The 13,885-nt window shown below is 38.6% G+C and overlaps 1 protein-coding gene across 5 annotated transcripts in view; it reads left to right on the top strand.

The window, feature by feature from the left end:
* mapre3b (microtubule-associated protein, RP/EB family, member 3b) overlaps positions 1 to 13,885 on the top strand; it is a 280,639-nt gene that overhangs the window by 169,953 nt on the left and 96,801 nt on the right. The window contains exon 3 of one of the 5 annotated variants that reach the window (XM_051925015.1): positions 12,972 to 13,108. The exons of the other annotated variants lie outside the window; for them this stretch is intronic. The gene's annotated coding sequence lies outside the window, so the exon portion shown is untranslated. The remainder of the gene's footprint in view (positions 1 to 12,971; positions 13,109 to 13,885) is intronic. 5 annotated transcript variants of the gene reach the window in all.

Below are 13,885 nucleotides of genomic sequence, written 5' to 3'. Positions count from 1 at the left end.
ACATTCACTTCATGATATTCCTGCTTTCTGAAAATTTAGAATGCTAAGATAAATACTTGATATCATTTTCATGATGAAATGCATTAAAGCAGGTATTAAACATGCACGGTAGTGAGGCGGTAATGCTGCTCCCTTGCAGTAAGGGGTCCCCAGGTGTATGTTCAGTGTATGTTCAGTGTAGAGAACTTTATGGCAGGTGTGACGAGGCTCCAAAAAACTGGATGTATGAATGGGTATCGCACAGGTTTAACTTAAATATTGTGTAAATGTTGGGTTTGTGATCTGGTGGTCGGAGACACGAACACAGAATTCAATGCATGTTCTTCTGAGCGGGCTTTCTTTATTGCACGTGTGCTGTCTCTATCTGACGTACCAAAACCCCAGTTCCTATCCTTCCTTTTTCTTTCTCCACATAACCAATCACCACACGATAAACGTCTTTGTGAAATTAAAACTAGTTATAAACTTAGCCCACGGAGTGTTCAGAACTTTAAAAATATCTTCGTTATACATGTTTAATTATGCCATCTATTCAGGGTTGCGCCCATCCCTGAACGAGTCGCCAGCACATCGCAGGGTGAATACGAGCAAAACATACACTAGCAGGGTCAATATAGCACAACAAAACCCCACATCCTACATGACTTTGAAAGGAAACTGAAGCGCCGAGTAAACCCACCAGAAAAACATGCAAATGCAAGGCAGGCACGCCGCCGTGCCCCCATATGATTAATGCATGCTTTAATGCATTTCACCATGAAAATTATATTAAGTATTTATTTTAGCATTCTAAATGTTCAGAGAGAAGGAAGATCATGAAGTGAATGTATTCTTGACTACAGATCGCTGCCGGCGCCTCCTCTTAGTGCAAGAAGAAATCAGTTTAAGAATCACTTAACACAAAGCATTTAATGTGCTATATAACTTATGACGGGGTTTGAGAAAATCTAGTAAATTAAATATTCATTTTACGATGAAGTTTAGTTTACGATGTTCTACTTTAATGACAAATTACGAGAATAAAGTCAACATGTCGACTTTAATCTTGACAAAAACGGCAAGAATAAAATAGAAATGTCGAGAATAAAGTGAACATGTCGACTTTATTCTCGTCATAAGCATCGAGATTAAAGTGAAAATGTCGAGAATAAAGTCAACATGTCATCACACTATTATACAGTACCCAGGTAAATTACACTGTATTGAAAATAAATAAAACAAGTACAACTTGGCATGCAGTATTATCCAGTAGTATAGAAACAGTATTTACACATTTGAACATAATGGTCCACATCCGACCTTTTAAAAACCAAAGTATCTCCAGGAAACGAACGTGATTCCTTTTTTTCGGCAGAAGTTCTTCTGTGTCATTATGTTCAACTTTATCGTCAGCTTCAGTTTCGGAATGTTCTCTGTCCATTTTCACCGCGCAATACCTACACTACCACTACTTATTTAGTGGAGTAGCAGTGAAAAAGAGCCCCTGTGCAACAAATCTGTGTTTAGCAGTGTAGCAGTGAAAAAGGCCTCCACTTGAACAGTTTCCCACTGCGCCACGTTCCGAATGTCGTTTAGGCAATTTAAACCGGTGTTGCGGTATAAGAAAAATCCATATCATAAAAAAAATAAAAAACGGTTTTCGGTATGAACCGGTATACCTCCCAGCACTCGTTATACCTGATATTTTTTACTGTAAAATAAAAATAAAATAATACTACATGATGAATTACAATTGTATAGTTTTACTAAAATGATCAATCTTTTGCTTACTCTTTTATATGCTTTTTTTGTTAAAATGAATGGTACATTTGTATTTACATTTATTTGCTTAGTATACCCTTTTATCCAATACGAGGTCAGCATAATCAAGTAAACATCAGTTTGTGGGCTGTTTAAAAACAAGTGATACAAGACAAGGTCACAAAATTGATCATTTCAAATGAAGAGCTCAGAGCAAAATATTGTACAAGCTAGTTACACTCCTATGTCAGTTAAAGAGAAATTCGCAAAACAAGGGAGTGTTCAAATACTTCTAAAACAGATCGAGGGAGTCAGAATTTCAAACAGAGGTGGACAGTTTGTTCAACCAGCTAGGAACTGCCCATGAATAAGAGTTTGGATTGAGAGAGAGGTGTCATCACCAGATGTCATTCATTAGCAGACCTGAGTGGGCAAGAAGAAGCACAGAACATCTTTAGTTGATCACCAGGCATGTGGCTGCATTTTACTGTATCTAATCATCTGCAGAAACTTGGTGACACATTCTTCTACTCCTAGTATCTAATAGTTGCAGTATTCCAGATTGACAAGATCAAAGTCAGGACCAGGAGTTGTGCTGCATATTCTGACAGATACAGTCTTATCTTGTGCATATTGAGTAAAGGAACAACTGATCATTGATCCCCCAGACTTGAAATGTGTTAGTGATTGTAATCTGAGATGGGATGCTGAATGGACAGACAGATATCCTGGCATATCAAGAAGGCCCATCTTTGCCAGGTTTAGTAGGAGATGGTGCTCCTTCATCCAGGCTGTAACATTCGTGAGATGTGGCAAGATTCTAGGTGATATTGTGTGTTCCTCTGGAGGGAACAACAGGTACAGCTGTATATCATTGGCACAGCAATTATATGAGATACTATGGGACTGGAAGATGGGCCTACTGAGAAAGTGTATAGAGAGATAAGGAAAATGCCCAGCACCAATCCTAGGGAAACCCCATGCTTGCCTGGTACACACTTTACATTTGTCTGTGTCTGGGTACATGTTAAGATATGCTTAAGAGGTAGGACTTAAACCACCTGAGGGCAGTCCTAGTAATACCAGGGTCAAAGAGTGTGGCAAGGAGGATCTTATGGATGACTGTGTTGAAGGCAGAGGAGAGATATAGAAGGATGAGCACAGATGACACATTGGTAGCTCTAGCCCTACCGTAACATGTTGACGGAAATGAGTAGAGCCATCTTGGTGGAATGGCCTGTCTTGAAACCTGAATGATTAGCATTAAGTAGCCTGTTCTGTCCAAAGAAAGGAAGAAACTTTATTAGAAATGATTTGGGTAGAAAGCAGAGGAAAGAGACTGGTCTGTAGTTAATTTCTTGACATGGGTCAAGTGTAGACTTCTTGAGAAAAGTTATTGCGGTATTTTTGAACATAGCATGGAAGGTGTTAGTGCCGAGTGAGATGTTAATGATGTGTGTGACTGCAGAAATGAAAGAGAGAGCCTGGAGAAAATTTAAAGAAATTGGATGAAGTGAACAGGTAGTTAGAGTGACAAGACAGGAGGTTGGAGACATTAGTATTAGAGACAGGGAAGAAAGTGGAGATTATTGTGGTGTGTTCCAGATTGAACACTGGCTGGCAAGGAGTGATTGGAATTTACTGCTGATGACAGCCACCTTTTTCACAAGAAAATGTCTTCAACTGTAAAGGAGATTGGGGTGGAAGGTTGATGATAGAGGTGAAAGCAGAAAAAAACCTGAGTATCATACTTGTTGCTAGCCCTGTTTTAAAAGAAACTTGCTTTAGTGTTGGTAGTAGCAGACGTGACGGAAAATAGAAGAGATCAATACTTATCCAGTTTAGCTTAGCCTTTTGACTTCCTCCATTTCCTTTCAACTGTCCTAAGCTCTGTTTGTAGGCTGTGTAGAGCTTCAGAAATGGGGGGATAGGGTCTTTCACATGCAGGCGTAAGGAAAGAGGACAGTTAACATTAATGTAGAGTTGAGCACAGGGTGTTGGTAGCAGCAATGGCATCAAGAGAGAGAAAGCGGACTGGAGGAGTAAGACCAGAGGAGACAAGGAACAGAAGTCGGTGGGAATGAGAGACAGCGGAGGCGATGACAGAAGAACACAGTAGGATAGGAGTAATGGTGGTGGGAGAAGAAAGGAGTAGAAAGAACTGAATGAAAAGGTGCTCAGATGTGTTTAATGGAGTGACTGTTTCATTTGTGGGTGTTCGGTTCTGAGAGAAAACAAGGTCTAGCAGTTTACTGGCTCTGCAAGTTGGTGGGGTGTGGAACTGTTTCAGGCTGAAAGAGGAAAGAATTCTGTAGCGGAAGGACTATCCAAGTGAATTTTCAGGTCTCCAAGGATTAGAAGTGGACTGCCATCATCTGCAATGGAGGAGAGCAGCACTTCCAGGTCGTCAAGGAAGTTCTTTAGCAGACCTGGAGGGTAATAGTACAAATGATACTGAATTATGTTCGTGTTATAATATTTTTTTCAACACTTATATGTTTTCTTTGATGCCTTGAGTGGCAGCTAGTCATATAAATGTTTCAATTTGATGCATTATTTGTGTCCTGCTCAGGAGCCCAAAAGAGTACGATCTCTTCTGTCAGTAACTTCATGTACCCATCATAATTCATTATGTCAATTGTCTCAAAATTTGCTAAGTTTAGCCATAAAGTGTTGCACGATAAAGTTATCAGGACGTTATTGAGCCGCACATTGTGTAATACAAATAATCAAGTCAGTGAAATGCATCAGTGTCATTCAGCCTTAATCACACTGCAGTGAAAATTTCCTTTTCATAAGTTAAGAAGAAGTGCCACAATGTACCCAATTCAGAAATCCAAATTAAATGTCCTCATGTGCCTTTGAATATAGTGTCATGAAACTTTAATCATACTTTTAATCTTTTTATATAACACCTGATGATAGATAGATAGATAGATAGATAGATAGATAGATAGATAGATAGATAGATAGATAGATAGATAGATAGATAGATAGATAGATAGATAGATAGATAGATAGATAGATAGATAGATACTTTATTAATCCCAAGATAAGTTATCAAAACATTAAGGTGTAACATATTGTGACTGCTATGGGTATCTAAAATGGAAATCAGTATGCTCTTGATTTTTTTTATATTCCCAAATACGTTAAAGGGTTAAAAAAAGCAGGCTTCATAGAAAGAAAGATGGGGATTAAGTCTGTCCTCATTTTGAGGCAGCTGCTGCAGTGATTAGTGGGACAAAAGACCTACCCTTTTAGGTTTTATTGTAATTTTAAAAAATCTGTATGCAATGAAGACCAAGCTTACCAGAAAAATTTTTTTTATGTGTACCACAAACTCATCATCAGCATATATTGTTTAGAATTACAGTGTACAAGTTAGTCATGTGCATACTGTCCTTAAATCAAAACTATCTCTCTATATATAAAAGAAAATCCTGGAATGGAAAGCAAATGCAAAGCTACAATACGTGATAATCTCGAAAGACATTTTAAAGACTCGCGAGAACAAGGAGGCTTGCCACAGTGCATCTCGCGGGGACCGTAAACATGAGACTTGGTGCCAAGAGATTGTCCCAGGGCCGTAGCAAAAAAGGACAGCGGCTGTACAGGCTTTAAAAAGATCAAAGGGCAGCGCGACAGCAGCTACCCCAACCGAGCAGCGTTATACATCCTGCAAGAAAGAATTCAACCACGCCCGAGGCCAGAAGTAAAAGACAGGTATTGCTTTTACAACGTCACGCGAGACCAGGCAGTGAGCCATCATTTAAAACAAGTCAACAGACCTTTAAGCTAGCAGTTGTTGGATTGCTTTTGGCAGGCAAGCATCATGTGCTCCAAGCTCTTAAAACAACGACATGCGACAGGCAGAAGAGGCAGCTAGCAAGCAGCAAAAAGACAGCAAATGATCCAAAGGCATATCCTTAGCGTACGTTCAGCCGCAACACCCTTCACAACACGAGCAGTATTATATGTCTGGGAAGAAAGAGATGTACCCAAGTGCGGGGCAAGAAATAAAGAAACAAGTATTGTTTTTACAAAAGTTTTTAAAGTAAAAGTGAAAATAATGCATATGTAACAATTCACAAGAAAATAACAATCTCTTTAAATTGTAGATTGCCTGCCTAAGGTAAAGTAATCCCTGATGAATGGGGACGTGGGAATGAGGGGTCCTTTCATCGGATTAGCGCTATTTCAGATGTGGAATGGCAAAATGGGGGAGGCAGCTTGATGAATGAGGTCTCCAGGACTTAAAACAAATCCAAATCATATTATGTGATATCATCTAATGTGAAATTCTACTCCGTACTTCTAGATTTTTTATTTTTATACTCTATTGAAGATTTATTCTGTTCTACGTATTGTGCTGTATTGTATTGACCCCCTTCTTTTTGACATCCACTGCATGCCCAACCTACCTGGAAAGGGGTCTCTCTTTGAACTGCCTTTCCCTAGGTTTCTTCCATTTTTTCCCTACAAGGTTTTTTTTTGGGAGTTTTTTCTGGTCTTCTTAGAGGGTCAAGGCTGGGGGGCTGTCAAGAGGCAGGGCCTGTTAAAGCCCATTACGGCACTTCTTGTGTGAGTTTGGGCTATACAAAAAATAAATTGTATTGTATATCCAGTAAACCAAACACAGGGGTTGGCGAGCGAAGTGAGCAGGGGGCAGAGCCCCCTAGTAATTTAAAATATCCAACTCTAACCAGACTTTCTGAGGCAGTTAACCCTGAAAGAAGATGTACATTATGCTTCTTTTTTCATTATAGAGTTTAGACTGGCAATAATTTGAAAAATCTCAAGTAATGACTAAACCTGGGCTCTGGGAGTGTGTTGTGCAATGACCACTATATGGGTGGATCCATCTTTAAGTATTCGAGGCAGAAATGTTGTTGAAATAAAATAGGTTACACCTTGTTTGTTCCTTGTCTATTCAGGTATTTGAATGGCATGCCATATTTCAATGTCATAAGCTGAATTGATACAGAAATTTCTAATTTGGATTCCTTAGCAATATAAGTGATACAGCATATGATCACAGGTCTTTTCTATGTGTATATTATTATAGGACATATTTTTCTAATCCCTGTTGCTTTTTCAGGGATTCTCTAGAAGGTTTTGCAGCACAAATATTTACTAGATTGCACAATTTTTTTCAAAATTATTGTAACATTTTTGAAGTATAACTAGATATTCTGGCTAAACTCCACATTTTTCTATATAATTTCAGTCAACTTCAACAGCCTTTTGCTGGTAAGAAGCAAGAGTATGAATTCCCACTCTTGTACTAGTCTGTATTCTGCACTTGTATGCATTTCTTCAGCACTGTTCTTGACTCCAAAACCTTTTTAAACAAATTACATTTTTGCGTACTCCCAAGAGGTGAAATCTGAGAGAGCAAGAAATGAGTTTGCTTGAAGAATGATGAATAACTCACCCAAATTTTGTGATTGCTTGTATGTTTTCAAACTAAACTTCTTTGTGTGTGTACTACTTTAACTGAATACTTCTTTAGCTGTTTCAAAGTTCTAAGATCTAAGTTAACAGTTTCACAACATGGCATAAGTCCCTGAAAACTATAGCCATGACCTACCCTACTTAAGAGGTAAGCATTAAACTCTCTTTAAAAGGTGCCATTCCACTGACTGTCTGCTGGTCTCCAGTTTACATTTCTTCACCAGTGATGATACGTGACAAAAAGCATTCACACTCAGCCTTACAACAGAAGAGCAAATCTCTTTCCACGCAGTTTCATGATTGTTCAATAGGCTCTGTAGAACCCAGCATACACCTTTCTTTGTATTCTGTAACATCAGTATCGATGTAAACACTCCTTAAGAGTTAATTGTAAGCTTTTATAGTTTATTCGTCTGTGGTAGTGAGGTCCACAGGTTGTTTGGCATTTTGAATCAATAATCGCCACATTCACATATTCGTGTGGGGGGATGTGGTAGCGTGGCTAGAGTGGTTCCTCTGCACAATGTGGGAGCGGACGACCCTGCACTTCTGCACTTAATGCACAGGTGAAGGATTGCCCATGTCCCTAATTCATTCTGGGAGCTGCTGTTTGCCACAGCTGTGCCATGTCCCCATTTTAAAAGGGGAAGCATGGGTGCGAGAGGAGGAGAATCACAAAAGGAAAACGAGATGAGAACGGAAGAGAGAGAGAAGAAGGCAGGAGGTTGAAGGAGCTGTTGTGACGGAGTTGGAGGGAGCAGGCTCGAGGAAGAAAATTGCACGTAGCTGGGAAGGAAAGCCTCTTGAGCAGAGTGAGAGGCTGACTCCCAAGGACTGAAGGAGTGATCACTCTGGCTGAGCAACTTGGGGAGCCAGAGTGATTTGCATTGTAACACTAGAATTACCAGACCCTACGAAAAAACTTGTAGATCCGGCCGCACCTTAAATCCGTTCGCACCTCTTCGCCAGCGTCTTTTGTCCTGTAAATGTGCCGATAAAGACAAGCAGCTGGCTATTCCATCCCCCCACCGACTTAGAATGTGCACGGACTTCTCCTTGCTCATGCCTTGATTGATTTTCTGGGAGTGAAGTGGAGTTTTAGAGTGGAAATAATAAGATCGTTATTTGGAACACACGCATTTCATGTGTGTTCTGTTTATACAATAATCTGTGTAAACACATTTTTAAAACAGAAATGTTTTTCATATTTTAGTAGTAAATGACAAAATGTAGGCATAAACTATTTAATGTATGAAGCCTAAAGTCCAAAGATCAAATAAACATTTTCACAAAAGGTTCAAGGAAAAGACAACAGCTTCCGTAGCATAGCGGTAAGATTTGCTGACTTGTAATCAAGAGTTCCCGGTTCAATCCCGACTCACTCCTATATTTGCCGTTTTCAGTAGTGAGCTGCTCTTATTGTTAATATTATACAGTACACACATACACTTGGTTTGCATCTGTAACACACAGTGTACATTTATAGGACTTGTAAAAGTTACATTTTTTTTCCCTTTGTTATGGGACACACTCTGGACTCCCTGGAGGTAGTAGCAAAGGAGAGGAGGAACAAAACTTAGTGCCATTATGAACATTGCAGCACATCCTCTCTCTGACACACTAACATGGAGTACTTTCAGCCAATGAATTATTCAGAAGTGTGTCAAGAAATGCTACTGTGGCTCCTTTATACCAGCAGCAATGCAACTGTATAACGCCTCATTGTGACTGTGACTCCCAAGTCTTTCTATTTCTTTTGTGTACAGACCATTTTATGTCTATATACAGGGGTGAGCAAAAGTAGGTTTACAATTGTTTGTATGGAAAAAGACATACAGGTTATGATTATTACAATAGTTTTATTAACTTTATTAACTCAAAAGAATGTCACAACAGCACAGTGCACTTATGTATAATCTCATAAGTGCACAAATTACCAGCCTTCATTATTTACCCATTCTTGTATTCTGTTTGCTACACTCAAGCACACTTTAATAATAATAAGAAGAAAACAAGGCAAATAATTAAAAAAAAAATAACAATAATTAATAAATAATACAACAACATTTATTTATATAGCACATTTTCATACAAATAATGTAGCTCAAAGTGCTTTACATGATGAAGAAAAGAGAAAAAAAAAGACAAAGTAAGAATTAAAATAAGACAACACTATTTAACATAGAATAAGAGTAAGGTCCGATGGCCAGGGAGGACAGAAAAAACAAAAAAAAAACTCCACATGGCTGAAGAGAAAAAATAAAATCTGTAGGGGTTCCAGACCATGAGACCGCCCAGCCCCCTCTGAGCATTCTACCTAACATAAATGAACAGTCCTCTTTGTATTTAGGGTTCTCATGGAAGGACATGATGATGATGGTCACGTAGACTTCTGGCTTTTAATCCATCAATGTAGGAACATCATGGTGCTTTGATTAGGTGGTGGTGGTGGTGCAGGTCGCCACCACAGAAAACCGGGAAAAGAAACAGAAGAGAGAGTAGGGGTTAGTACGGATTTTAGAGTCACCATGAATAGTTATGATAATTAATTGAATATACAGAGCATCAGGATTAAACTAAAATGAAGTTATGACAAGGCCATGTTAAAGTAATGAGTTTTTAGCAGTTTTTTTAAAGTGCTCCACTGTATTAGCCTGGCAAATTCCTATTGGCAGGCTATTCCAGATTTTAGGTGCATAACAGCAGAAGGCTGCCTCACCACTTCTTTTAAGTTTAGCTCTTGGAATTCTAAGCAGACACTCATTTGAGGATCTAAGGTTACGATTTGAAATATAAGGTCTTAGACATTTCAATATATAAGATGGAGCGAGATTATTTAAGGCTTTGTAAACCATAAGCAGAATTTTAAAGTCAATTCTGAATGACACAAGTAATCAGTGTAGTGACATTGAAACTGGAGAAATGTGCTTGGATTTTCTTTTCCTAGTTAAGATTCTCGCAGCTGCATTCTGCACTAGTTGCAAACGATTTATGTCTTTTTTGGGTAGTCTGAGAGGAGTGCGTTACAGTAATCTAGTCGACTGAAAACAAAAGCGTGAACTAATTTCTCAGCATCTTTCAATGATATAAGACGTCTAACTTTTGCTATATTTCTTAAGTGAAAAAATGCTGTCCTAGTGATCTGATTAATATGTGATTTAAAATTCAGGTTACAGTCAACAGTTACCCCTAAATTCTGTACCTCCGTCTTGACTTTTAATCCTAATGCATCTATTTTATTTCTAATAACATCATTATATCCATTATTGCCAATCACTAAAATTTCTGTTTTCTGTTTATTTAGCTTGAGAAAATTACTATTCATCCATATAGAAACACAAGTAAGACATTGTGTTAGTGAAACAACAGAGTTGGGGTCATCAGGTGCTATTGATAAATACAGTTGCGTGTCATCAGCATAGCTGTGGTAACTCACGTTATGCCCCGAGATAATCTGATCTAACGGAAGCATATAGATTAAAAAGAGCAGCAGACCCAGGATAGAGCCTTGTGGAACACCATATAGAATATCAAGGGTCTTTGAGTTGTAATTACCACAACTAACAAATAATTTTCTACCTGCCTGGTATGATTCAAACCAATTTAAGACACTACCAGAGAGGCCCACCCATTGACAAAGGCGATTTCTAAGAATATTGTGATCAATGGTGTCAAATGCGGCACTCAGATCAAAGAGGATGAGAACAGATAAATGGCCTCTGTCTGCATTTACATTTGCATTTAAGTCATTTACTACTTTAATGAGTGCAGTTTCTGCACTGTGATTTGTTCTAAAACTTGACTGAAACTTATCAAGAATAGCATGTTTATTGAGGTGGTCATTTAGCTGCATAATGACTGCCTTCTCTAGAATTTTACTTAAGAAAGGCAGGTTAGAAATGGGTCTAAAATTTTCAAAAGCAGAGGGGTCAAGATTATTTTTCTTGAGTAGGGATTTAACTACAGCAGTCTTAAGACAGTCTGGGAAGACCCCCGTATCTAATGACGAGTTTACTATGTCAAGAATACTATCAATTAGCACACACGATACATCTTTGAAAAAACTTGTTGGTATTGGGTCAAGGATGCAGGTGGAGGGTCTCAGTTGAAAAATTATTTTATGTAAATCAGGTAAATCTATCCTGGTGAAAGAATTTAATTTGTTTATAACGGAGTACTGGGATTTAGGAGGATCTGCAGTGTTGGGGAGATATACTATATTATTTCTAATATCATTAATTTTTTGATTGAAAAATACAATAGCCTCACAAGTTTCACTGGAAGTATTTTGGAGGCATTCCTTTGAGTTACATGGGTTTAGCAGACGATCAATCGTAAAGAATAAGATTCTGGGAATACTAGCATTGTTATTTATAAATAGTAGCGCCTCTCAAGACGGACTGTGTTATTGTATTCTGTTATTTTAACCTTCAATATCTCATAGTGGATAGTTAGTTTAGTTTTTCTCCATTTACGCTCAGCTCTACGGCATGTTCTCTTTAAATCAGACCGTCAGACAAGAATAAACTCTGTGTTTTGCGTACGCACAACTGCAAACCTGCTTTGGCCCATCACTGTATATTTAGTTATCTTTTTATTAGGGCTGGAAATCAATTAAAAAATTAACTAATTAATCCCATAAATGCATGTAATTAATCGTGATTAATCACATCTAACATTAAGACATGTAATTTTAAAATTAATACATAAATTAATACATAAATTATGATGTAAATCCACACTGAATCACAAAATTAATGTACAGTAGAATCAACACAAAGTAATTAAAAAAATAATAGGATAGTTTAAACTTAAACAATGACCTTAAACCTGAACTTTTAAAGATAAAGAGCCTTGCCTTGAGCTGGGAGAACTTTTTGCCAGAGTTGAGCTCCATCAAAGAGGGGGATGGGTTAGCAGGCAGCTTGCTGCTTGTGCTGATCGACACATTTACAAAACAAAAGATGCTGATGGAGAGGTGAGAAGAAATTTAAGGTGTGCCAGGATTACCAGTTTTTATATAGGCTTCAGGGATTCTAGTGTTAAAGAGGTCTGACCAACAAAAATTTCTCCTATCAAAGGTGCTATGATTCAGATCCCTATATATGTAGTCATTGAATGTCTATATAAAAAAAGAAGGTATAATTACCACAGCATTTCCACAATATTTATTTTCAATATTCAGTAAAGATTTTAAACATGTGAAGCTTTTGAATTTAATCGACCTTGTATTTGTATGGAATATAAACAACTATCTTTAACATAGCATATATAACAACTAAATAACTCTAAGAAAAAATTAAAGTAGGCCTATCACATTCACCTTTTAAGTAAAAAGAAACTTTTGAATATAAGTAAAAAGCACACACCTTTACAACAGTCCCATCAGAAAATGTTTTTTTTTTATGTTGCCCCTAAATCCACACTACTTTAATTGAACATTCATTTGCACACTGCCAGGCTGTAAACGAATGTGAGAGGACTATGATGGATATGTCATAGTGGGCTGTCTGTTCGTGCCCTCAATTTGGGCTGCTTCAGATATGCTTGTGCAAATGATGCATGTTTTCTGTCATAGTGATGCTTTCCATTGCTTCTTTTTACTAAAGCCATGGCTTTGGAACACATGAGACAAACTGGTTTTGAACTACCCACAGGTTGTTAGTCTATTCATCTTTGAAAGTTCATTTTTCTGCATCTGGTTTTTTTTTTTTTTTTTTTGGATAAAGCCATGCTCCCTGACGCACTTTCATTTCTGTTATTTCTTTCTGCAGCATCCACACATTTTACCCATGCACTGTAACAGTTGCATTGATTTGCCCTCCATTGAGTGACACAAATAGACACGCACACCTCAAGAAGAAGAAAAATTTGCTGCCCATCCCCTTTCCTCCCACTGTCCTGTACCTATGTAAGTATATATTGTGATGCGTGAGTCACTGTCTTGCACCCCAAAACACGAGGCTGAGTCTCAGTACTTTAACAAAACCAGCTTTATTCAACTTGAAACAGGAACAGCAGGCTTATTTATTGCAGTGAGAGCTACCACTCTCCTATACACAGACACAGCAAATGGGCATAGTCCTAGCCAGGTCAGTGACCAAGTTACACTGTTCCCTGCATTTATAATGTCCCTTGCATCACACATTGGCGACAGGCGCGTATAGCGCAGTCTCGATCAGCTCATAGTTGTTTCTGCGGTGTTCTGCTGCTGCGCTGTGAACCTGTGGTTGCCTCACCATCCTATTGGAGGGAGGGTCCTAAAAGAGTCCAAAAACCTCATAACCCCCTCTTAGCTTTGTCCACACTGGTGTGGGCAAAGTGACCATCCAAGCCAGGCTCAGCCAGGCGGGAGAGAACGTCAGCATTGGTGGGTGCAGCCCCAGAACAGTGGAGAACATGAAAAGCGAAAGCCTGCAAGCTAATAGACCACCATGTGAGCTGAGCGTTCGTATCCTTCTGTTTGTACAGCCACTGAAGCAGGGCATTGTCAGTCACCAGGGTCAAATGCCATCCCCAGATGTAGTAATGGAGGGACTCCACCGCCTACTTAATCACCAAGCACTCCTTTTTAATAATCGAATAATTATGCTCCCTGGTTAGGAGCTTTCTGCTGAGAAACATGATGGGGTGTTCTTCCCCCTCAAAATATTGTGAGAACACCGCTCTGAAACCAAAAGCGCTTGCA

Source organism: Erpetoichthys calabaricus, chromosome 3 (assembly GCF_900747795.2).
Source record: "Erpetoichthys calabaricus chromosome 3, fErpCal1.3, whole genome shotgun sequence".
In the NCBI taxonomy this organism is placed as follows: Eukaryota; Metazoa; Chordata; class Cladistia; order Polypteriformes; family Polypteridae; genus Erpetoichthys; species Erpetoichthys calabaricus.
This window is presented reverse-complemented; position numbering and strand designations above follow the sequence as displayed.